The sequence below is a fragment of the Leuciscus leuciscus genome, assembly GCF_965113295.1.
Source record: "Leuciscus leuciscus genome assembly, chromosome: 12".
Taxonomy (NCBI): domain Eukaryota; kingdom Metazoa; phylum Chordata; class Actinopteri; order Cypriniformes; family Leuciscidae; genus Leuciscus; species Leuciscus leuciscus.
Window position 1 is genome coordinate 24,931,617 of NC_138736.1, and position 25,276 is coordinate 24,956,892.

General features: G+C 37.6%; 1 protein-coding gene and 2 long non-coding RNA genes across 3 annotated transcripts in view; 1 reads left to right on the top strand and 2 right to left on the bottom strand.

The window, feature by feature from the left end:
• Positions 1-25,276, bottom strand: part of fkbp10a (FKBP prolyl isomerase 10a) — a 346,331-nt gene that overhangs the window by 221,938 nt on the left and 99,117 nt on the right. The window lies entirely within an intron of this gene.
• The window catches only part of LOC309511573, a 246,062-nt gene that overhangs the window by 138,792 nt on the left and 81,994 nt on the right, over positions 1-25,276 (top strand). The window lies entirely within an intron of this gene.
• Positions 2,934-3,379, bottom strand: LOC309511620. The gene is made up of 2 exons (XR_014210731.1): positions 3,067-3,379; positions 2,934-3,020 (listed from the first exon to the last, which is right to left on the bottom strand). It is a non-coding gene; the product is annotated as an uncharacterized lncRNA (long non-coding RNA).

A 25,276-nucleotide genomic window follows, 5' to 3' on the forward strand; every position in this document is an offset into this window, starting at 1 on the left:
AAGTGTACGTCAAGTTCACTCGTCACAGAATATGTTCAATTTTAGACTATGTTAAAGTTTATCGACAAAAACGTATTATGTACAACATTCTGACAACGTAAACATATTTGTTGTTTTTGTGTGGATATTTATAATCTTACATTTAAAACCGTATAAGGCCTAAATTATGTTTGAAGGGAAGGGCAGCCATAACGTACGTTAAGTTAAGGGAACAGTATATTAACATTACCTTGTTTAATTAATAAAACATGTAAAATGTACTAGTATAATGTATAATATTTCAAACAAAAGAAAAACTCCAAGGCACTCTCCTGGAATATTAACAAATGCCTTTATTTTATGGCATAGTCAAAAGAGACTTTTAAAATGACTCCAACGCGTTTCAGCACACTGGCCTTCGTCAGGGAATCAAACAGCTGTAAAGGGTTACAAGTGTCTTTATAGTGGAAAAACCCCAATAATCAACTCCTCCCACTAGAAACAAAACTACCAAAAAACTACAAACATGGATGTCTGATACAACATGTCACCATAATAGCATTTAGGAAAAAACAAACAAAAACAAAAACAAAAAAAAAACATTGGTGAAAGTAAATAATGTCAAATCTACAAAAGGCTTTACAGAAAAAACGTTAAATCTAGCTCATCATTTAAACCCGGATATTTAGTGGCCTGTAATTTAAAAATCCAGAAAGCCTCCCTTTGATTGAGTTGGCGCTGTCTATCACCTTTTCTTATCGACATGGGGATATGATCAATTCCATAGGCTTGTAAAATTGATGGGTTACTATTATGCTGCAGAAAATGCTTGGCCATAGGATAGTTGAGATTACTCATACGAATAGCATATTTGTGTTCTGCCAATCTATCCTGAAAGCGTCTTTTTGTTCTACCAATGTAAAAGACTTTACATTCTGTGCATTCCAACTTGTAAATAACAAATGTGGTTTTGCAGTTTATAAAATGATTGATAGTGTACTCTTTCTGAGAGATACAGTCTTTAAAAGTTTTGGTGTTGTCCAGACCAAAACTTTTAAAGACTGTATCTCTCAGAAAGAGTACACTATCAATCATTTTATAAACTGCAAAACCACATTTGTTATTTACAAGTTGGAATGCACAGAATGTAAAGTCTTTTACATTGGTAGAACAAAAAGACGCTTTCAGGATAGATTGGCAGAACACAAATATGCTATTCGTATGAGTAATCTCAACTATCCTATGGCCAAGCATTTTCTGCAGCATAATAGTAACCCATCAATTTTACAAGCCTATGGAATTGATCATATCCCCATGTCGATAAGAAAAGGTGATAGACAGCGCCAACTCAATCAAAGGGAGGCTTTCTGGATTTTTAAATTACAGGCCACTAAATATCCGGGTTTAAATGATGAGCTAGATTTAACGGTTTTTCTGTAAAGCCTTTTGTAGATTTGACATTATTTACTTTCACCAATGTTTTTTTTTTTTCCTAAATGCTATTATGGTGACATGTTGTATCAGACATCCATGTTTGTAGTTTTTTGGTAGTTTTGTTTCTAGTGGGAGGAGTTGATTATTGGGGTTTTTCCACTATAAAGACACTTGTAACCCTTTACAGCTGTTTGATTCCCTGACGAAGGTCAGTGTGCTGAAACGCGTTGGAGTCATTTTAAAAGTCTCTTTTGACTATGCCATAAAATAAAGGCATTTGTTAATATTCCAGGAGAGTGCCTTGGAGTTTTTCTTTTGTTTGAAATCTACTCTATCTCTTCCAAAGAGCACCTCTACCAAGATAAGTGAATCCGGGAAGCGCTCCTGATCTACATGTTTTAATGTATAATATGTTTAATTTCGCATGTTGTATGATATTTTTTGTGTTTCGCATGCATGATATTTTTTGTGTTTCCGTAACATGAAGAGTTGGAACAGAACACGGTCTTTCTCGCCCATATAACGTTAGGCCTACTTTTATGGATGCGAGTAACTGAAATCTAGGAAACGTGTAATGTTAAACACGCTATTTTAGGGTAACGTGAGCGTGATGAATGGGGTTTAGCTTGTAAAAACATTTGCAATTGTCCCGTGAAGTTAAGATTGATTGATTTATTAGACAATAGGAGTGATTGTAAATCATTTTTAAAAAAACTGTCGAGGATAAAATACACAAAAAAGCCAATGGCTTATTTCCATTGTGGTCCTCCATGTTTAAAAAATGTAGGAACAGATCATACATGGAGAGAAATCATCGACAAGTTCAGCATTCATCCCTTTTAAGTTAGTGATAATAAAGCCATTTTTTAACTTCCTTTCTAGAAACACTTTCAACTTTTATCTGCTTAATTAATACAACAAGGTAAATCATTCCAGGCTATAGCACTAGTGTAAAAAAAGGAATTCATCCCCATTAAACTCTTAATTCTACAAGGATAACTATCGGTGCTACTTGTGGAATGACTATTCACATTTTTCACATGCACATAATAATCTTCCAGGTACCCAGGAACCAGAGGTGGACAGTAACAAAGTACATGTACTTGAGTACTGTACTTTAGAACACTTTTTGAGTATCTGTACTGTACTTGAGTATATTTTTTTCTGGAAACTTTTTACTTTAACTTCACTACATTTGAAAGACAAATATTGTACTTTTTACTCCACTACATTTAATTCAAGGTCCTTGAGTAGAAAGTAGTAACGTTAGTCAGGGGATGATCTTGGTTGCAGGGGTTGCATTTTAGTTGGAAATGAAAGTCGGGTTGACGTCAGAACCCAGCTTCGGGTTGACGTCAACATCCAACGTCGGATACACATTGGATTTTGGTTGGAAATGAAAGTCGGGTTGATGTCAGAACCCGACTGATGCTGGTATCTGATGTCATCCCAATTTTCATTTTCAACCACAACACAACTTCTGTCAGGTCCATTAAGTCAAGAACACATAGACAATAAAAATAATTTAAGAATTTTTATTGAATAGATTGCAAACAAGTTGATGTTCCTGAATTGAAATTTGGCAGTATGGCTCTGTTCAGGGAGTCCTCTGACCTTTCATGAGCACCATGAAATAGCAGAGAGTCAGAGGACAGCAGCAGCAGCATTAGGGAACGCTCAAACAGTTTAGGACTGTGAGAGCTAAAATATCCCCCCCCTGTGAACAGAGCAGGCAACATGACAAAGCAAATGCCACGTTATGCATAAGGAGGAGCTGGGGAGGTGGCGGGCAGCAGAAGCGAGCAGCAAGCATGTATGATCAAACTGAATGTGCTTTAAATAGGGCGCCTTGTTTGAACTTTGGCCATTGAGCAGCAAGGGGAGTTAACCAGCTAATGCAGCTCAGCTGGAGCAGATCAGCTGACGGGACAGTGTTGTTAGCAAATAGCATTAGCAGCATCTTGACTACCTGAGGCCCGTTCTTCGTACGTTGCTTATTACATCCGAGATCAAATGACACATCCAAGATGATATCATCGTGCTAATCATGATCTGGCTAACTCGGTTCTTCGAACACACTTGCCGGATTTGATTAGTATCGCTGGATTGAGTTATCTGAGATAATTGCGCGTTCATGCGCTGGTTGAAAAGGGGATATGTATCGATAGTAGAAACATTGATCAGCAACGCTGCTATTGGCTGTTCAGCGTGGCCAAAGAGCGCGCTCAGTTTTTCTCCTCAGCAGAGCAAGAACTAATAGTCGAAGTTTATTCGGAATTTTAATGTTTGATCAAAACGCCAGGGAACACCTCAAAGTCTGCAAAAGTCAGGAGAGAGGGCTGGCAAAAAGTAGCAGACAATTTAAATCCGTTAGAAGTGGCCATAGATGTTTTTATCACTTATTAGCCTATATTTTTGTATTTTAATAATTGCATAATTACTTTGTTCATTGTAATGTCAGTCACCACACTAGAACATGGGAACAAATAAAAGTGAAGTACAAAAATATTCTACATAATGGTAATTTTGAATTATATTAGTCTCTTTTATAAAAGATACTGTTAAATAAATGGTTGTCTGTTTATAAAAGCAACCAAGAAAAAGGCTGAGAAAAAAAAAAAGAAAGATAGTAGCCTACACTGTAAAATAATTGTTGCTGCATTAAATTAAGGTTGTATAGTCATTTCAACTGTTAAATCTTGAGTAATGATGAATTGCTTTGACTTGTGAAAGTGAAAACTGATAAACTTATGTTAATGTAAAAATATTTTTCCCGAGTGTAGTTCATTGTAATGACATTGTGTTTTCCTCTTTTGTGCACTTTTACATAATACACCAACACTTGAATCTGTTCTGTTCCCAAGAAAGTGGTGGCTGAAATATGTGCAGTAAGAGGACATTTTCTAACTTTCCAAAGGAAAGAAAATATAAGACTTAGTAATGTCCATTTGTTTCCATTGTACTGAATAAACCCTCTCAGATAACGGTCATGGAGGAACTAGCCTACCTGCAAGTGCATAAAGAACTTTACTTAATTTATACTTGTGCTTTATGGCTGCAATATAAGTAGCAGGATTCCACATCTACAGAAAGGCCTACAGAGAGTCTGCACAGACAGAGGAGACATAGGCCTACAGGTGGGCAGTGGATAGACAACTTTTCCTTTTTATTTGTTGCATGAGGCATGTGTCTAATATCTCTTGTTGCAGGCACTTGACCACTGGCTTTTCTTTACAAAGAACAATTGAAATAATACTCAAGGAACTAAGTATATTTGTCTTTTATTAAACATATAATGAAAAGGTTTTTTTGTTTTTTGTTTTTTTTTGGCAATGTTGTGCACATGCAACAATGTCACAGGCCCTGTCAGGTGTGCAACCCTCAGACTTATCAGACACTGAAATCTTCCCTTTAGCCAAAGTTCATTTCATTTCATTGTGTGCCCTTTTTTCTGGCTAGAGCTGCATTGTAACTGGTTTGGGACAGGGAATGGGGTCATAAAACACCTGTCTGCAGGCAGGAACATGTCATAATCACCTACGAAAAAATGCAGTTCTGTTAGGATCAGCATAAGTGTTTGTAATACAGTGAGCTTGATATTTAGGGGTTCAAGCATGAAATGCTGAAACCCTATTGTAATTGTGCTGATTTTTATTAGGGGTTCAAGCACGAAGTGCTGAACACCTATTGTTATTGTAAGGATTTTTAGGGGTTCAAGCACGAAGTGCTGAAACCCTATTGTAATTGTCCTGATTTTTAGGGGTTCAAGCACGAAGTGCTGAACACCTATTGTATTTGTAAAGATTTTTATTTAGGGGTTCAAGCACGAAGTGCTGAAACCCTATTGTAATTGTCCTGATTTTTATTATTATTTTTCTTCTGCCGTAAAACGCATCGTGCAGCCTAAACCGTAAGTGCTGGAAATGTGAAACTTTGCCAAATGGTAGTACAAAAATCGAGGAGAGGTTCAGAGAGTATGACCCCGATTGGCCCATAGGTGGCGCTATAGCAACCAAAAGCGCGAAACTGCTCATAACTCCTAGACCATATGTCGTAGACTCAAGTGTCTTATATCATTGGAAAGCTGGAACACTGAAGAACAAAACGTATATCTCCGATTTCATTTCCGGTATGCAAATTTTTCCGCCATTTTGAATTTTGTCAAAAACCTACTTTTGCGAACTAGTCCTAGGTTTTTCGTTCGATCGGAACCAAACCAGTGCAGAAATGTTTTCTGGAGTCTGAATATCAATAATTATCGAAAAAAAGTTGAAATTTCGATTCTCGGTCGCTAGGGGGCGCAAAACTATTGTTGTGGGAGGAGCCTATTTTACTAAATGGGCTACAACTCAAGATGTAAATGAGGTATCTTCACCAAACTCGGTCCACATGTGTAGGAGTTCAATCTTGGGTCACAGTAAAAAAATCGCGACGATTGAACACTAGGTGGCGCTATAACATGAAAAAAACATGAAAAGGGCTATGACGACCTGACCGTTAGTCCGATTGACTTGAAAATTGGTATGCAGTGTCTTGGTCCAAGGTGCCATGTATGTCTATGAGGACATTGGCGTATCTCAAAAAACATGGCCGCCATCGGCCAATGAAATTTGAGCACCTATTAGACAAGGTTTACGGAGGCTGATCGGAACAAAACTCGGTAGGCATGTTCGACTCATGGCCCTAGAGGTCTGTAAGAATTTTGAAAGAAATCGGCCACTAGTTGGCGCTAACGAGTTTAATGGCTCTGTAATCACGTGGTGTTACACTTATTGTCACAAAATGCATACCATTTGATAGATCTCCTCTTGTTGAACAACTTTGCCTCAAGAACCATTGCTCTCAATCAAACCGTTCATTAAATATTCGTAATTATGTTAAAAACCTACTTTTGCGAACTAGTCCCTGGTTTTTCGCCCGATCAGAACCAAACCAGTCTAGGACAATTCTATGGACTCTCTAGGTCAATAATTATCAAAAAAAAGTTGAACTTTTGCATTTTTCGCATGGGTATATTGGGTCATAAAGAAAATGGGCGTGGCAAAATGCACTCAAAAGCCTATAAAACCTAAACGAAAACACAGAACTTCACAAAAATGTATGCGCATATTTGTCATAACATGCTAAAGAAGCCTGGAAATTTGTATGGAGATCGGACCAAAGGTGGCGCTATAACTGTTAAAACACTTTAAAACCATATATTTCCTATGGTAAATTGCCTGTATTGGCTGTGAATGGTCTTTTCCTATGAAAAATTCCATAGGAAATAATTTGATCAAAATGAAATAATTTTCATATAATAATGTTCATGACTCTTAATAAGCATGAAACATTTCAGACAGATCAGACAAAATTTGCCTATATAACAGTCAAAAAGGTAAAAATTATATAACATGTCATTAAGCCAATAAGTGGTATTTTACTGCTTTTATTCATGCCTGGTGTAAAAATTATGACTAGTACTATTATACAAAAGTTGAGAGTACAGGACATTAGGAACTTTAGACACAGAGATATTTCTTATAAAATAAAGCAGAGAGACAATCCTTGAGAGACCAGTGCATTCTTAGTATATTAGCTCTTCTATAACAGTTTAAATTGAGTCGTGTCGATCTGTTCTGGACAAATTATATTTTTCAATCAGTTCTTTTTTTTTTTCTTTACTTGATGCACTCGATTACACCACTGGGCAATAACACACGATTCATCCAATCACTGATTGTGCTGCTGTGACTGACACCCCTGAGAGCCAACAGAAGCGGCATATTCATAAGGCCCGCCCACAGGTCGCGCAGGCGCTGCCACTGTCAGCATAAACAGAGAATCAGATGAGAACAGATCAAATGAGACACGGAGCATTTCTCCAGAAACTCCTTGCACTAAATGATAATCATAATCTATCGAGAACTGTGATTGTGTGCACTTGTAAACTTTGGATGCTTCAGCCTGGAGTGTTGTCGTCAGAGAGAGGTGAAGTGGAAATCGGAGTAAAGATTTAGTGGATCCCAGAGCGGTAATCTTTATTGAATAGTCTTTTTTTTATTGAATATGTGATGCAATCTCGTTTTGGTGAGTGACATTTTTTTATCATATGTTATCTTATGAAAGATATGTCAATTTCAGAAATGATTTGATATGAGCTGAGTGTAGGCCGCACAGCGCGAGCTGAACTAATTAGCCGTAGGCTAAAGCTATCACGTATAACAATGATCATTGTGTCATGAGTTGAGACAATGGGTCTTATTCATGAAACACGAGCAGAACGAATTTTTGTGTAAATCGTGTGTAAAGTGGTTCTGACGTAAATTTTCGGATTCATTAAAATGTTCGTATTTTCCAAACGTTAGTTGGTACGAAAGAGATCTACACCTGCTCCCAGCCACGCGTAAATAGTGCGTTTAACATCCGAACGTTTTGCTCATTAATAAGGCTGCATTTTAATTCACCTTAATCGTGTACATATTTACACAGCATTTTGAAAAAATATTAGATAACACTTTACAATACGGGTGCACTAATCTGCATTAATTCATATTTAACTAATGCACAGATAATCATGTGTTAATGTATGACTCATGAAGAACTAAACCATTAATTAATGATTACTGCATCAGCAACTAATAAAGATTCTAAATGATTAATAGATTAAGTAATATATGAATTGTTATTAATTAAATGTGTCAATGTATTAATTAATTAATAACTTATTTTATTAACTAAAAGTGTAAATGAATGCGTTAATTACCACAGTTGGTCAAAGCAATGTACTTCAACTTCCAGTTGTCTGCTTTAATTAATCATAACTAATGATTTGCAAATGCATCATTATGTTATGACTTTACTTGTTGAGGCACATGACTATTAACTAATTGTTAAGTAATATGCCATTTATGGGTTTTGACAGTTTGCACATGCAGTGAATGTAATGTCGGTGAACGTGTTTGAAGGATGGGGTGAGTTGGGCTTCACACAAATATCAGCACACCAGAATCTGAACTCCTGAAGCTGTTATACTGTGTTTACACTGGACGAGACCAGCTGTCTACACCTGGACATGACAGACCATCGCAAGTCCATTAGTCCTTCGTAACAGAACTAGCACAAGAGCTCTGAGTACGTCAGTAATAGAGTGTGGCATCGGTTTACTGACGGGGTTTTGTCGTGTAGTGTCGCGACGCATCCAGTGTAGTATCACTGACTATAATGGACGTTCTATTGTCTTTGTCCAGTCTAGACACAGTGTTATGAACTAGCAGCGCTCAACCACATGTTCTCAGTGTATGTTAACCTGACATAGTCCTGTGCCATGAACAACAAAGTTCATCGGACTCAGTGAAATCTTGGTTGTACATGGTTGGAAATTGAAATCCATGGCTTAGTGTGGATGTCAAAACCAAAATGGCATATTACTTAACAATTAGTTAATAGTCATGTGCCTCAACAAGTAAAGTCATAACATAATGATGCATTTGCAAATCATTAGTTAATGATTAATTAAAGCAGACAACTGGAAGTTGAAGTACATTGCCTTGACCAATTGTGGTAAGTAACGCATTGATTTAGACTTTTAGTTAATAAAATAAGTTATTAATGAATTAATACATTATGACACATTTAATTAATAACAATTCATATATTACTTTATATTAATCATTTAGAATCTTCATGATGCAGTAATCATTAATTAATGGTTTAGTTCTTCATGAGTCATACATTAACACATGATTATCTGTGCATTAGTTAAGCATGAATTAATGGTTATTAGTGCACCCGTATTGTAAAGTGTTACCAAATATTATATATAGTAATTACATACGGTTTTTCTTTTTACTTTTATTACGACAGCCAGTAATTACGAGAGCCATCTGCAAACGGAACAAAAGTCTGCAAGTTTTTTTTATTTAATTTTTTTATTCAAGCTGTTTATTCTTTTACAAGTCCGCAAGTCACAAATAATGCAGTCAAGCTTCATGTCAAACCATTTTCTTTTCACTTCTAGGACTGTTCGATTAACAGATGAAACTCCATTAACTGCATCTATGCTGCCAAGCTTCCTTTTTTTTAGGCCTGATACGCCACTATGTACGCTTGAAAACAAAATGTGGCGTTTTGAATGAACTTCTGATAATAAACTTCAATTTCTGCATCTGAGAAATTTCTCTTCTTCATTCGTTTTTGAGAAGACAAGTTGAAATCCTTCGTTTGGTGTCATAATATGATGCCCATATAGCCTATAGTTTTCAGTCGGTTTTAATGGGCGGGATTTATGGTAATTTAGAGAATGAGCGTGCACACGCGTCCCATTTACAACTGATTGGAATTCATTAACACACACACACACACACACACACACACACACACACTTCGCTATCACATCTGACGTTTACGAAGTATTTCTGAATCAGGAGAAGAATTTTCGGGAATGTCGCCTTTACGCGCAAATCACTCACATATTTACTCGTATATTTACGATTTCATGAATGAGACCCATTGAGTGATTAATGAGTGTCTGTGTTAAGTAACTGTCGAAAAGTTCGATTAATGTGTCATTTGAACTGCGCATGTATATGATTTGTTACTGAAATGTTGAATCAGAAATGAATTATTGTACGTTTGCCTTGTGTTTTCCAAGGCTGCGTTTTCTTGTTCTCTGTTTTTTTTCCTATGTGAACGTGATCGGCAAGTGAGATCCTGTTTTGTGCCATAAATAATCCTGTGGAGGTGAATCGCCTGCCTATTGAATACAATTAAATATGCACAAATGGCTAGCTGACCAGTGCCCATGGACCGGTTTCCACTTTGAACCATAATTTGAAACCATCAACTGGTAGGATAATTACAATTTTCTTTTGTTTTTCGGACTCACAGGACTTTTAATTTGTGAAATAAATTTATTTATTTTTACATCTGAAATGGAGAGACTTCAACTGATCGAGAGAAGTCTGAACAACTCTTTAAACTGAATCATTTGATTCACGAACTCTGGTCAGCTACGTCGTTATTCATGTTGTTGAACATACTATTTTACTATACAAAGATAAGGTGGTTAATTGGAAGGAATGATGAATCACATTGTCTTTTGAGTCAAATCCGATATCGGATTACTAGTATTTCTTTCGTCAACAAAAATTATAACTAAATATTGTCGTCAACGAACCACGTGACGAAAACGAGACGCAACGTAAATGCTGGTCATGTGACAATAACTATAATTAAATGTATAATGCAATATTGTTGACGAATAAAAACGAGACTAAATGTGGTTTTACAAAATAAAAACTATGTTAAAATATCTCTTCATTTTCGTTGACCAAAACGAGATGAAATGTTATGACGCTATTTCGTCTTGTTTAGTCACATTATTATTATTATTATTATTATTATTTTGCAGTATTTCTGTTTCCCGTGTCTCACTTCAGGGGCTGCATCAGGGCGCACTGCGCAGACGACGTCACTTCCTCAAGCCCACTCGCGGCATTATTTAGAAGATGCAGCTGCGGTGAGTTAGCGTAAACGACAACAAACAAAGTTAAGTCTGACGCCCGTTTCACACATAGGGCCCGATTTTAACGATCTGAAACGCAAGTATCAAGCGCGAAACGCAAGTAACTTTGTGGCCGGGTCTTGGGCGCTGTTGCTATTATACCGGCGGGATAAATTACTCTTGCGCTCAAAGCAAATCTAAAATGTGTTGGTCTGCAGTAGCTTCATTACTCATAGGTGTGGTTTGGGCGTAACGTGAAATAAACCAATCAGAGCGTCATCTCACATTCCCTTTAAGAGCAGACGCGCTTATTCTATAGCGGATTCCTATTATAACGGTGGATTTGCCAGACGCGCGCCAGCAGCGGTTCACAGCCGAGGAGACCGACGTTCTCGTCAGGGCCGTAAAACACAGAGAAGTGACATTGGGGATGGAGAAACACACCCAAATTAACTTCGATTAAACAGGCGTATGATAATTTGGGTAAATGTGTAAACTAGAAGTATGCTTTTATAATCTATCTATCTATCTATCTATCTATCTATCTATCGTAATGTATGATTTGCAAAAATGAAAACGGCTGCTTCTGTGTGAGAGAATCAAAGTGTATGTGCGTTGTGCACACGCTACATTGATTATGGCCAAGCATGCGCCCTTAAAATAGCATAAGAATAACATGTGCAACGCGCCACTGACTTTAAACTAGATTTTTTCAGTTAGTGGCGGTATTGTTTTCTAAACGTGCAAAATAGCATGAGGGAACGTTTGCGCCGGAACACGCCTCCTCTTTGCGCTGAACCGCCCCCGGGAGCGCAAGTGTATTTCTTAGTTAACCGACGTGCGTCTGTGGAGGGAAAAGTCCGCTGTGCGCGGGTGCAAAATAGGAATGATACATGCGTCGGTGTACAAAGTCAATTGCGCTGGGTGCAAGATAGGGCCCATACTCCGTGTGCAGTGCATATGCGGTGCAGGAGCAGCACTCGCTATAGTGCTTTCACATATGCTGCGTTTGCAGTGCGTAACTGATCCACGGCTGAACCACAAACACATACTCACTATTTTTATTTCAAATCCAGAAGTTATCAAATACTTTTATTTTAAAAAAGTTTTGTCAGCATTACGATTCTCTTTGTACACACATACTCTTTAATGGTCGTAATTCACTTTTAAGCACAATTTAAACAATGTATTCAATGCACTACTTCTATCTAGATTTATTAGCAAGTGGTAAAATATTTAGCCATATAGTTATATTAAAATGACAAATATTTTAAATTAAAACTTAAAATTGACAAAAACAACCAACTCTCATGCCTTTTCTTTTGCATTTAAATTAATACAGTAAATCTTGGATGTCAGAAAGAACTTGTTTTTCAACCTCCACGAATGAGACGAGTGTTACTTTTCTGTTCACTATTTTCGCTATTTTTCCATAGTGATACACTATTGACTGGGTTAAATAGAATTGCATTTCTAAAAAGAGACTAAAATACAATTTTCATTGACTAAAACTAGACTAAGGGCGCTTTCACAGGTTCGATTGCCTGTTCCTAACCCGAGTTCGATTGCTCCCCCCCTGCCCCCGATGGACTTGTGTTCACATATTATTTGTATCCGAACCGCAGTATGCTTGTGTCATCAAGTTGCAGCTGGTGCGTAATTGTGTTGCTTGGTAACCGCTATGAATGAAAAGGCGTCAAAATGGATAGAATTGCTCGCTTCACATTTGTTCTTTTTTTTTTTTTAACCTTTGGTTTTGTTTGAAAAAAATCGTTCCAAAGACAGCGGGCTGTCCGCCGAAGACAATTTTTGCGGAGGCAGCCAGAAATCATCTCTCTGCTTGCAGTGCGTCAATCCCGCTTTTCATCAAGTTAAGTGTATACATGACGAGAATAATTCCTGTTAGTGATCCAGAGCGCGATCCATTTAGACGCAGACAAACTTTATTGCTGCGGATAAAACAATAAACCTCCGCAGAAGCATTCCAGAGGTACTCCGCGAGGAACAAAACATGTTCCAAACATAAAACAGGCTATAACCACCTGACCGTTAGTCCAATTGACTTGAAAATTGGTATGCAGTGTCTTGGTCCAAGGTGCCATGTATGTCTATGAGGACGTTGGCGTAGCTCGAAAAACATGGCCGCCATCGACCAATGAAATTTGAGCACCTATTAGACAAGGTTAACAAAGGCCAATCGGAACGAAACTCGATGGGCATGTTCGACTCATGGCCCTAGAGGTCTGTAAGAGTTTTGAAAGAAATCGGCCACTAGTTGGCGCTAATGAGTTTTATGGCTCTGTAATCACGTGGTGTAAAACTTAACAACTTTTGATACTTTTGTGCTTAAAGTCCTTAAAGGCCTTAACTGCTTGAACCCCGATAAATGCTGCTTGCAGCTTTAATTAGGGGTTCAAGCACGAAGTGCTGAAACCCTATTGTAATTGTACTGATTTTTATTATTATTATTATTATTATTATTATTATTCTTCCGCCGTAAAACGCATCGTGCAGCCCAAAACGTAAGTGCTAGAGACTTGAAACTTGGCCAGATGGTAGTACAAAAATCGAGGAGAGGTTATCAAATTATGACGCTGATTGGCCCATAGGTGGCGCTATAGCAACCAAAAGCGCGAAACTGGTCATAACTCCTAGACGATAAGTCATAGACTCAAGTGTCTTATATCATTGGAAAGCTGGACGCCTGACGAACAAAACGTATATCTCCGATTTTATTTCCGTCATGATAGATTTTCCGCCATTTTGAATTTTGTCAAAAACCTACTTTTGCAAACTAGTCCCTGGTTTTTCGTCCGATCGGAACCAAACCAGAGCAGAATTGTTCTCTGGAGTCTGAAGATCAATAATTATCGAAAAAAAGTCGAAATTCCGATTCCTGGTCGCTAGGGGGTGATAAATTAAGGTTGTGGGAGGAGCCTATTTTACTAAAATGGCTATAACTCGAGAAGTAAATGAGATATCTTCACCAAACTTGGCACACATGTTTAAGAGGTCAATCTGAGGTCACAGTAAAAAAAATTGCGTCGATTGGCCACATGGTGGCGCTATAAACAAAAAAAACATATAGACACCTGACCGTTTTTCCGAATGACTTGAAATTTGGTATGCAGTGTCTTGGCCCAAGGGGCCACCTATGTCTAAAAGGATATTGGCGTATCTCGAAAAACATGGCCGCCATTGGCCAATGAGGTTTGAGCACCGTTAACGAAGTCCGATCGGAGCGAAACTCGTTGGGCATGTTCGGCTCAAGCCCCTAGAGGTCTGTAAGAATTTTGAAAGAAATCGGCCACTAGTTGGCGCTAACGAGTTTTATGGCTCTGTAATCACGTGGTGTTACACTGATCATCACAAAATGCATATCATCTTATAGATCTGCTCATGCTGAACAACTTTGCCTCAAGAACCATTGCTGTCAATCAAACACTTAATTAAATATTCATGAATATGTTAAAAACCTACTTTTGCGAACTAGTCCCTGGTTTTTCGCCCGATCGGAACCAGACCAGTCTAGGACAATTCTCTGGACTCTCTAGATCAATAATTATCGAAAAAAAGTTGAACTTTTGCATTTGGGTGGCTGTAATAGGGTAATTTATAAAATGGGCGTGGCAAAATACACTAAAATGCCTATAAATCATAAATGAAAACTCAGAACTTCACAAAAATTGGTGAGCATATGTGACATAACATCATTAACAAGCATGCCAAATTTTATGGAGATCGGACCAAAGGTGGCGCTATAACTGTTAAAAAGCTTTAAAACCATATATTTCCCATGGTAAACTGCCTGTATTGGCTGTAAATGGTCTTTTCCGTCTATTATGTCAGTTGTTAAATGCTTTCTAAATAAAACTTAATGTCTTTTGATGCTTGTGTGCTTAAAGGCCTTAAAGGCGTTAACTGCTTGAACCCCGATAAATGCTGCTTGCAGCTTTAATTATTATTATTATTCTTCTCCGCTAAAACGCATCGTGCAGCCCAAACCGTAAGGGCTAGAGCATTGAAACTTTGCCAGATGGTAGTACAAAAATCGAGGAGAGGTTCAGAGATTATGAACCCGATTGGCCCATAGGTGGCGCTATAGCGACCAAAAGCGCGAAACAGCTCATAACTCCTAGACCGTAAGTCGTAGACTCAAGTGTCTTATATCATTGGAAAGCTGGACGGCTGACGAACAAAACGTATATCTCCGATTTCATTTCCGCCATGAAAGATTTTCCGCCATTTTGAATTTTGTCAAAAACCTACTTTTGCGAACTAGTCTGTGGTTTTTCGCCCGATCGGAACCAAACCAGTGCAGAAATGTTCTCTGGAGTCTGAAGATCAATAATTATCGAAAAAAAGTTGAAATTTCGATTCAAGGTCGCTAAGGGGCGCCAAAATGTATGTTGTGGGAGGAGCCTATTTTACTAAAACGGCTATAACTCCAGAAGTAAATGAGGTATATTTACCAAACTCGGTTCACTTGTGTAAGAGGTCAATCTGAGGTCACAGTAAAAAAATCGCGGTGATTGGCCACATGGTGGCGCTATAATATGAAAAAAACATAAAACAGGCTATAACCACCTGACCGTTAGTCCGATTGACTTGAAAATTGGTATGCAGTGTCTTGGTCCAAGGTGCCATGTATGTCTATGAGGACATTGGTGTATCTCAAAAAACATGGCCGCCATCGGCCAATGAAGTTTGAGCACCTATTAGACAAGGTTAACGGAGGCCGATCGGAACAAAACTCGATGGGCATGTTCAACTCATGGCCCTAGAGGTCTGTAAGAATTTTGAAAGAAATCGGCCACTAGTTGGCGCTAACGAGTTTTATGGCTCTGTAATCACGTGGTGTTAAACTTATTGTCACATTATGCCTATCATTTGATAGATCTGCTCATGCTGAACAACTTTGCCTCAAGAACCACTACTGTCAATCAAACCATTCATTAAATATTAGCAAACATGTTAAAAACCTACTTTTGCGAACTAGTCCCTGGTTTTTGGCCCGATCGGAACCAGACCAGTCTAGGGCAATTCTCTGGACTCTCTAGATCAATAATTATCGAAAAAAAGTTGAACTTTTGCATTTGGATGGCTGTAATAGGGTCATTTAGAAAATGGGCGTGGCAAAATACACTAAAAAGCCTATAAATCCTAAATGAAAACTCAGAACTTCACAAAAATTGATGAGCATATGTGACATAACATGCTAAAGAAGCATGGAAATTTTTATGAAGATCGGACCATAGTTGGCACTATAACTGTTAAAAAGCTTTAAAACCATATATTTCCTATGGTAAATTGCCTGTATTGGCTGTAAATTGTGTTTTCCATCCTATGATCATATAATGTTTATAAAATAATGTTAAAAACCAGTGCAATACAATTCTCTGGACTCACTAGATCAATAATTGTCAGAAAAAGTTGAACTACTTCATTTGGATAGCTATAATAGGGTCATTTCAATATGTAGCCTTAAAATGAATACCATATTAAGCCAATAAGTGGTATTTTACTGCCCCCTGCTGTCATTTCATCATACTACTCCCTAATATTGTTATATAATTCATATTTAAACTTTTATAAAGTCTAAATATGAATTATATAACAATATTAGGGAATAGACTTTATAAAATCATTATTTTAACATTTAACATGAAAACGAAAGTAAAACGGCATTTAAGCCACGCCCCCGAATACAAATTCATTCATAACTCGAAAACGGAAAGTCGTTGCGCGCTCAAATTTTGATGGTAAGGTCCTCTCCGGGCTCTTGATCGAAACGTGTCGTCGCGGGCCTCGGGAGCGCGCCCCCCACGAATCGCAAATTCGTGGGACCCCCGATTTTGAACGGCCGAAACTCCCGACCCAGACCACCCCGAACCTTGTGTGAGAGCTCGTTGGAAAGGTCCCGTTCTAGGCTAGCTTCGATTCAAATGTGGTGTAATTTGCCCTGGGCATTCCAGAGATAAAAGCCCCAATAGATATGCCTTTGAACGGTCATAATTCCGGCCTCCAATCGCCCAAAAACACCGCGATGGTCTCATTCAACAGGGCTCCTCGAGAACAATCTATGCTCTGAATTTCAGAATTTTTCGCCTTCTGGTTCCCGAGATATAAGTGAAAAACCAAATTCCCATTCATTCATTCAAACACTTCAACTGTAAGATGGAGGCTGTAATTCCACTGTTGTCAACTAGAGGGAGCAGCAGTATTAGACATAGTATTAATCTTTTTATCAGCTTTCAGCTTTGGCCAACAAACAAATGGTTAAAGCAATTTTTAAAAAATTATTATTGGACTGATAATATAGATCACAATGAAATATATGAAATGGTTAGACCATTAAAATATTTTTTCACAATAACACATCCTAAAGACATTGAAAACATATTTGTATGTGTGTGTGTGTGTGTGTGTGTGTGTGTGTGTGTGTGTGTGTGTGTGTGTGTGTGTGTGTGTGTGTAAGCATGCATTATTGATTTAACATGGAAAACACTTATATTACAATAACTATTATAACACAATCATATTTTGTCAGTGTTTATCACTTCATTTGCACTGACACTTCACATAATTGCTAGTAATGTGGTAAATCACGCTAGAAACATGGTAAATCATAGTAAATCATTGATGGTCTCATTCAACAGGGCTCCTCAAGCACTATCTATGCTCTGAGTTTCAGAATTTTTCGCCTTCTGGTTCCCGAGATATAAGTGAAAAACCAAGCACTTCAACTGTAAGATGGAAGCTGAAATACCACTGTCCACTAGAGGGAGCAGCAGTATTGCATATTATCTTTTCATTAGTTTTCAGTATTGGGAAACAAACAAATGCTTTAAAAAGCAATCTTTTTTTCTTTTTTTTCTTTTCTTTTTTATATTATTAGATCACAAAGGAATTCTAATAGACCAATAAATATATTTTCTCAATAACATATTCCAAAACATTAAAAACATATTTGTATTTGTGTATGTTTATTTCTGTGTGTGTGTGTGTGTGTGTGTGTGTGTGTGTGTGTGTGTGTGTGTGTGTGTGTGTGTGTGTGTGTGTGTGTGTGTGTGTGTGTGTGTGTAAGCATGCATTATTGAGTTAACATGGAAAAACTGGTTTGCTTTAGTCCAGAAAACAGGTGAAAATCATGAAGTTTAAAGTGAAAGTGAGCCAATAAGTGGTCTTCTTCTGCCCTCTGCTGGCCATTCTACTTATTAATGAAGTCTTTTCACATGTGCTCACATTCATATTTAGACTCTAAAAATCACTTATATAACAATAACTATTATAACACAATCAGATTTTGTCAGTGTTTATCACTTCATTTGCACTGACACTTCACATAATTGCTAGAAACATGGTAAATCATAGTAAATAATACTATAATGTGGTGTATCAAGGTAAACCATGGTAAACAATTATTGTGGGAGGAGCCTATTTTACTAAAATGGCTATAACTCAAGAAGTAAATGATATATCTTCACCAAACTCAGTACACATGTGTATGGGTTCAATTTGAGGTCACAGTAAACAATTTTATGGAGATCGGTCCATAGATGGCACTATAACTGCTATAAAAAGCTTTAAAACCATATATTTCCTATGGTACATTGCCTGTATTTGCTGTAAATGGTCTTTTCCATCTATTATGTCAGTGGTTACATGCTTGCTAAATAAAACTTATTAACTTTTGATGCTTTTGTGCTTAAAGGCCTTAAATGCTTGAACCCCGCTAAATGCTGCTTGCAGCTTTAATTATTATTATTTTTCTTCTGCCGTAAAACGCATCGTGCAGCCCAAACCGTAAGAGCTGGAACTTTGAAACTTTGCCATATGGTAGTACAAAAATCGAGGAGAGGTTATCAAATTATGACCTCGAATGGCCCATAGGTGGCGCTATAGCGACCAAAAGCGCGAAACTGCTCATAACTCCTAGACCGTATGTCGTAGACTCAAGTGTCTTATATCATTGGAAAGCTGGATGCCTGACGAACAAAACGTATATCTCCGATTTCATTTCCGCCATGATAGATTTTCCGCCATTTTGAATTTTGTCAAAAACCTACTTTTGCGAACTAGTCCCTGTTTTTTTGCCCGATCGGAACCAAACCAGTGCAGAAATGTTCTCTGGAGTCTGAATATCAATAATTATCGAAAAAAAGTTGAAATTTCCATTCACGGTCGCTAAGGGGCGCCCAAATGTATGTTGTGGGAGGAGCCTATTTTACTAAAACGGCTATAACTCCAGAAGTAAATGAGGTATCTTCACCAAACTCGGTACAAATGTGTAAGAGGTCAATTTGAGGTCACAGTAAAAAAAACGCGGCGAATGGCCACATGGTGGCGCTATAACATGAAAAAAACATAAAATGGCCCATAACCACCTGACCGTTAGTCCGATTGACTTGAAAATTGGTATGCAGTGTCTTGGTCCAAGGTGCCATGTATGTCTATGAGGACATTGGTGTATCTCAAAAAACATGGCCGCCATCGGCCAATGAAGTTTGAGCACCTATAAGACAAGGTTAACGGACGTCGATTGGAACGAAACTCGATGGGCATGTTCGACTCATGGCCCTAGAGGTCTGTAAGAATTTTGAAAGAAATCGGCCACTAGTTGGCGCTAACGAGATTTTTTGGCTCTGTAATCACGTGGTGTTACACTTATCGTCATAAAATGCATATCATTTGATAGATCTGCTCATGCTCAACAACTTTGCCTCAAGAACCACTAATGTCAATCAAACCATTAATTAATTATTCATGAATATGTTAAAAACCTACTTTTGCGAACTAGTCCCTGGTTTTTCGCCCGATCGGAACCAGACCAGTCTAGGACAATTCTCTGGACTCTCTAGATCAATAATTATCGAAAAAAAGTTTAACTTTTGCATTTTTCGCATGGGTATATTAGGTCATAAAGAAAATGGGCGTGGCAAAATGCACTCAAAAGCCTATAAATCCTAAAGGAAAACTCAGAACTTCACAAAAATTGATGAGCATATGTGACATAACATGCTAAAGAAGCATGGAAATTTTTATGAAGATCGGACCATAGTTGGCGCTATAACTGTTAAAAAGCTTTAAAACCATATATTTCCTATGGTAAATTGCCTGTATTGGCTGTAAATTGTGTTTTCCATATGATCATATAATGTTTATAAAATAATCTTAAAAACCAGTGCAATACAATTCTCTGGACTCACTAGATCAATAATTGTCAGAAAAAGTTGAACTACTTCATTTGGATAGCTATAATAGGGTCACTTCAATATGTAGCCTTAAAATGAATACCATATTAAGCCAATAAGTGGTATTTTACTGCCCCCTGCTGTCATTTCATCATACTACTCCCTAATATTGTTATATAATTCATATTTAGACTTTATAAAATCATTATTTTAACATTTAACATGAAAACGAAAGTAAAACGGCATTTAGGCCACGCCCCCCCAGTACAAATTCACTCATAACTCGAAAACGGAAAGTCGTTGCGCGCTCAAATTTTTATGGTAAGGTCCTCTCCGGGCTCTTGATCGAAACGTGTCGTCGCGGGCCTCGGGAGCGCGCCCCCCCCGCGGATCGCCAGACCGCGGGACCCCCGACTTTGAACGGCCGTAGCTCCCGACCCAGACCACCCTGAACCTTGTGTGAGAGCTCGTTGGAAAGGGCCCGTCCTTGGCTAGCTTCGATTCAAATGTGGTGTAATTTGCCCTGGGCATTCCAGAGATAAAAGCCTCAAAAGACATGCCTTTGAACAGTCATAACTCCCGAACCCAATCGCCCAAAAACACCGCGATGGTCTCATTGAACAGGGCTCCTCAAGCACTATCTATGCTCTGAGGTTCAGAATTTTTCGCCTTCTGGTTCCCGAGATATAAGTGAAAAAACAAATTCCCATTCATTCATTCAAACACTTCAACTGTAAGATGTAGGCTGTAATTCCACTGTTGTCAACTAGAGGGAGCAGCAGTATTACACATAGTATTTAATCTTTTTATCAGCTTTCAGCTTTGGCCAACAAACAAATGGTTAAAGCTATTTTTTTTATTTTTATTATTGGACTGATAATATAGATCACAATGAAATATATGAAATGGTTAGACCATTAAAATATTTTTTTCACAATAATACATCCTAAAGACATTGAAAACATATTTGTGTGTGTGTGTGTGTGTGTGTGTGTGTGTGTGTGTGTGTGTGTAAGCATGCATTATTGAGTTAACATGGAAAACACTTATATTACAATAACTATTATAACACAATCATATTTTGTCAGTGTTTATCACTTCATTTGCACTGACACTTCACATAATTGCTAGTAATGTGGTAAATCACGCTAGAAACATGGTAAATCATAGTAAGTAATTGATGGTCTCATTCAACAGGGCTCCTCAAGCACTCTCTATGCTCTGAGTTTCAGAATTTTTCGCCTTCTGGTTCCCGAGATATAAGTGAAAAACCAAATTCCCATTCATTAATTCATTCAAACACTTCAACTGTAAGATGGAAGCTGTAATACCACTGTCCACTAGAGGGAGCAGCAGGATTATGCATGACCTTTTCATTAGTTTTCAGTATTGGGAAACAAACAAATGCTTTAAAAAGCAATCTTTTTTTCTTTTTTTTTTCTTTTCTTTTTTATATTATTAGATCAAAAAGGAATTCTAATAGACCAATAAATATATTTTCTCAATAACATATTCCAAAACATTAAAAACATATGTGCATTTGTGTATGTTTATTTCTGTGTGTGTGTGTGTGTGTGTGTGTGTGTGTGTGTGTGTGTGTGTGTGTGTGTGTGTGTGTGTGTGTGTGTGTGTGTGTGTGTGTGTGTGTGCGTGTGTGTGTGCGCGTGTGCGTGTGTGCGTGTGCGTGTGTGTGTGTGTGTGTAAGCATGCATTATTGAGTTAACATGGAAAAACTGGTTTGCTTTAGTCCAGAAAACTGGTGAAAATCATGAAGTTTAAAGTGAAAGTGAACTAATAAGTGGTCTTCTTCTGCCCTCTGCTGGCCATTCTACTTATTAATGAAGTCTTTTCACATGTGCTCACATTCATATTTAGACTCTAAAAATCACTTATATAACAATAAGTATTATAACACAATCAGATTTTGTCAGTGTTTATCACTTCATTTGCACTGACACTTCACATAATTGCTAGAAACATGGTAAATCATAGTGAATAATACTATAATGTGGTGTATCAAGGTAAACCATGCTAGAATCCTGGCAAATCATTCTAGAACGTGGTAAATCATGGTAAACTATGCTAAAACAGGGTAAATTATGGTAAACCATGATAAACTATGGTAAATCATGTTAGAATGTGGTATATCATGGTAAATCATGCTAGAACAGGGTAAATCATGGTAAACTATGATAAATCATGATAAACTATGGTAAACCATGCTAGAATCACAGTAAACAATGGTAAATCATACTAGAATGTAGTATATCATGGTAAATCATGCTAGAATATGGTAAATCAAGGTAAACTAAGATAAAATCATGGTAAACTATGTAAATCATGCTAGAATCATAGTAAATAATACTAGAATGTGGTAAATTATTGTGGGAGGAGCCTATTTTACTAAAATGTCTATAACTCAAGAAGTAAATGAGATATCTTCACCAAACTCAGTACACATGTGTATGGGTTCAATTTGAGGTCACAGTAAACAATTTTATGGAGATCGGTCCATAGATGGCACTATAACTGCTATAAAAAGCTTTAAAACCATATATTTCCTATGGTACATTGCCTGTATTGGCTGTAAATGGTCTTTTCCATCTATTATGTCAGTGGTTACATGCTTGCTAAATAAAACTTAATAACTTTTGATGCTTTTGTGCTTAAAGGCCTTAAAGGCCTTAACTGCTTGAACCCCGATAAATGCTGCTTGCAGCTTTAATTAGGGGTTCAAGCATGAAATGCTGAAACCCTATTGTAATTGTGCTGATTTTTATTATTATTATTATTCTTCTGCCGTAAAACGCATCGTGCAGCCCAAACCGTAAGTGCTAGAGACTTGAAACTTTGCCAGAAGGTAGTACAAAAATCGAGGAGAGGTTCAGAGAGTATGATCCCGATTGGCCCATAGGTGGCGCTATAGTGCAAAAAACAAAAAAAAATCACGTTTTTGCTTAAATCTCCTTAACCCTTTGTCACAGACTCAAGTGTCTTATATCACTGTAATCCTTGTCTCAAGACGGACAAAATGTATATCTTCAATTTCATTTCCGGTATGCAAATTTTTCCGCCATTTTGAATTTTGTCCAAAACCTACTTTTGCGAACTAGTAGAGGGTTTTTTTGGCCAATCGGAACCAAACCAGTGCAGAAATGTTCTCTGGAGTCTGATTATCAATAATTATCGAGAAAAAGTTGAAATTTCGATCCACGGTTGCTAAGGGGCGTCAAAACGTTCGCAGGAGGCGGAGCCAGTTTACTAAAATGGTTATAATTCATGAACGAAATTAGATATTTTCACCAAACTCGGGACACATGTGTATGAGTTCAATCTGGGGTCACAGTAAAAAAATCGCGACGATTGAACACTAGGTGGCGTTATAACATGAAAAATACATGAAAAGGGCTATAACCACCTGACCGTTAGTCCAATTGACTTGAAAATTGTCATGCAGTCTCTTGGTCCAGGGTGCCATGTATATCTATGAGGACATTGGCGTATCTAAAAAAACATGGCCGCCATCGGCCAATGAAGTTGAGCACCTATTAGACAAGGTTAACGGAGGCCGATCGGAACAAAACTCGATGGGCATGTTCAACTCATGGCCCTAGAGGTCTGTAAGAATTTTGAAAGAAATCGGCCACTAGTTGGCGCTAACGAGTTTTATGGCTCTGTAATCACGTGGTGTTAAACTTATTGTCACATTATGCCTATCATTTGATAGATCTGCTCATGCTGAACAACTTTGCCTCAAGAACCACTACTGTCAATCAAACCGTTCATTAAATATTCGCAAACATGTTAAAAACCTACTTTTGCGAACTAGTCCCTGGTTTTTCGCCCAATCAGAACCAGACCAGTCTAGGACAATTCCCTGGACTCTCTAGATCAATAATTATCGAAAAAAAGTTGAAATTTTGCATTTGGATGGCTGTAATGGGGTCATTTAGAAAATGGGCGTGGCAGAATACACTAAAAAGCCTATAAATCCTAAATGAAAACTCAGAACTTCACAAAAATTGATGAGCATATGTGATATAACAAGCTAAAGAAGCATGGAAATTTTTATGGAGATCGGACCATAGGTGGCGCTATAACTGTCAAAAAGCTTTAAAACCATATATCTCCTATAACCTATATATATATCATATAATGTTTATAAAATAATGTTAAAAACCAGTGCAGTACAAATCTCTGGACTCTATAGATCAATAATTATCAGAAAAAGTATAAAAAATAACAGTTAAAAAAGAAAATGAATAACATTGACATATTAAGCCAATAAGTGGTATTTTACTGCCCCCTGCTGCCATTTCATCATACTACTCCCTAATATTGTTATATCATTCATATTTAGACTTTATAAAATCATTATTTTAACATTTACAATCACATTTTGTCAAAACTCATCTATTGGAGTATTATTATTGACAATTGTGTCACACTGTCTGTCTGAGATATGGAAATTGAAAACGAAAGTAAAACGGCATTTAGGCCACGCCCCCCCAGTACAAATTCATTCATAACTCGAAAACGGAAAGTCGTTGCGCGCTCAAATTTTGATGGTAAGGTCCTCTCCGGGCTCTTGATCGAAACGTGTCATCGCGGGCCTCGGGAGCGCGCCCCCCACGAATCGCAAATTCGTGGGACCCCCGATTTTGAACGGCCGAAACTCCCGACCCAGACCACCCCGAACCTTGTGTGAGAGCTCGTTGGAAAGGGCCAGTTCTTGGCTAGCTTCGATTCAAATGTGGTGTAATTTGCCCTGGGCATTCCAGAGATAAAAGCCCCAATAGATATGCCTTTGAACGGTCATATTTCCGGCCTCCAATCGCCCAAAAACACCGCGATGGTCTCATTCAACAGGGCTCCTCAAGCACTATCTATGCTCTGAATTTCAGAATTTTTCGCCTTCTGGTTCCCGAGATATAAGTGAAAAACCCAATTCCCATTCATTAATTCAAACACTTCAACTGTAAGATGGAGGCTGTAATTCCACTGTTGTCAACTAGAGGGAGCAGCAGTATTAGACATAGTATTAATCTTTTTATCAGCTTTCAGCTTTGGCCAACAAACAAATGGTTAAAGCTATTTTTTTTTATTATTATTATTGGACTGATAATATAGATCACAATGAAATATATGAAATGGTTAGACCATTAAAATATTTTTTCACAATAAC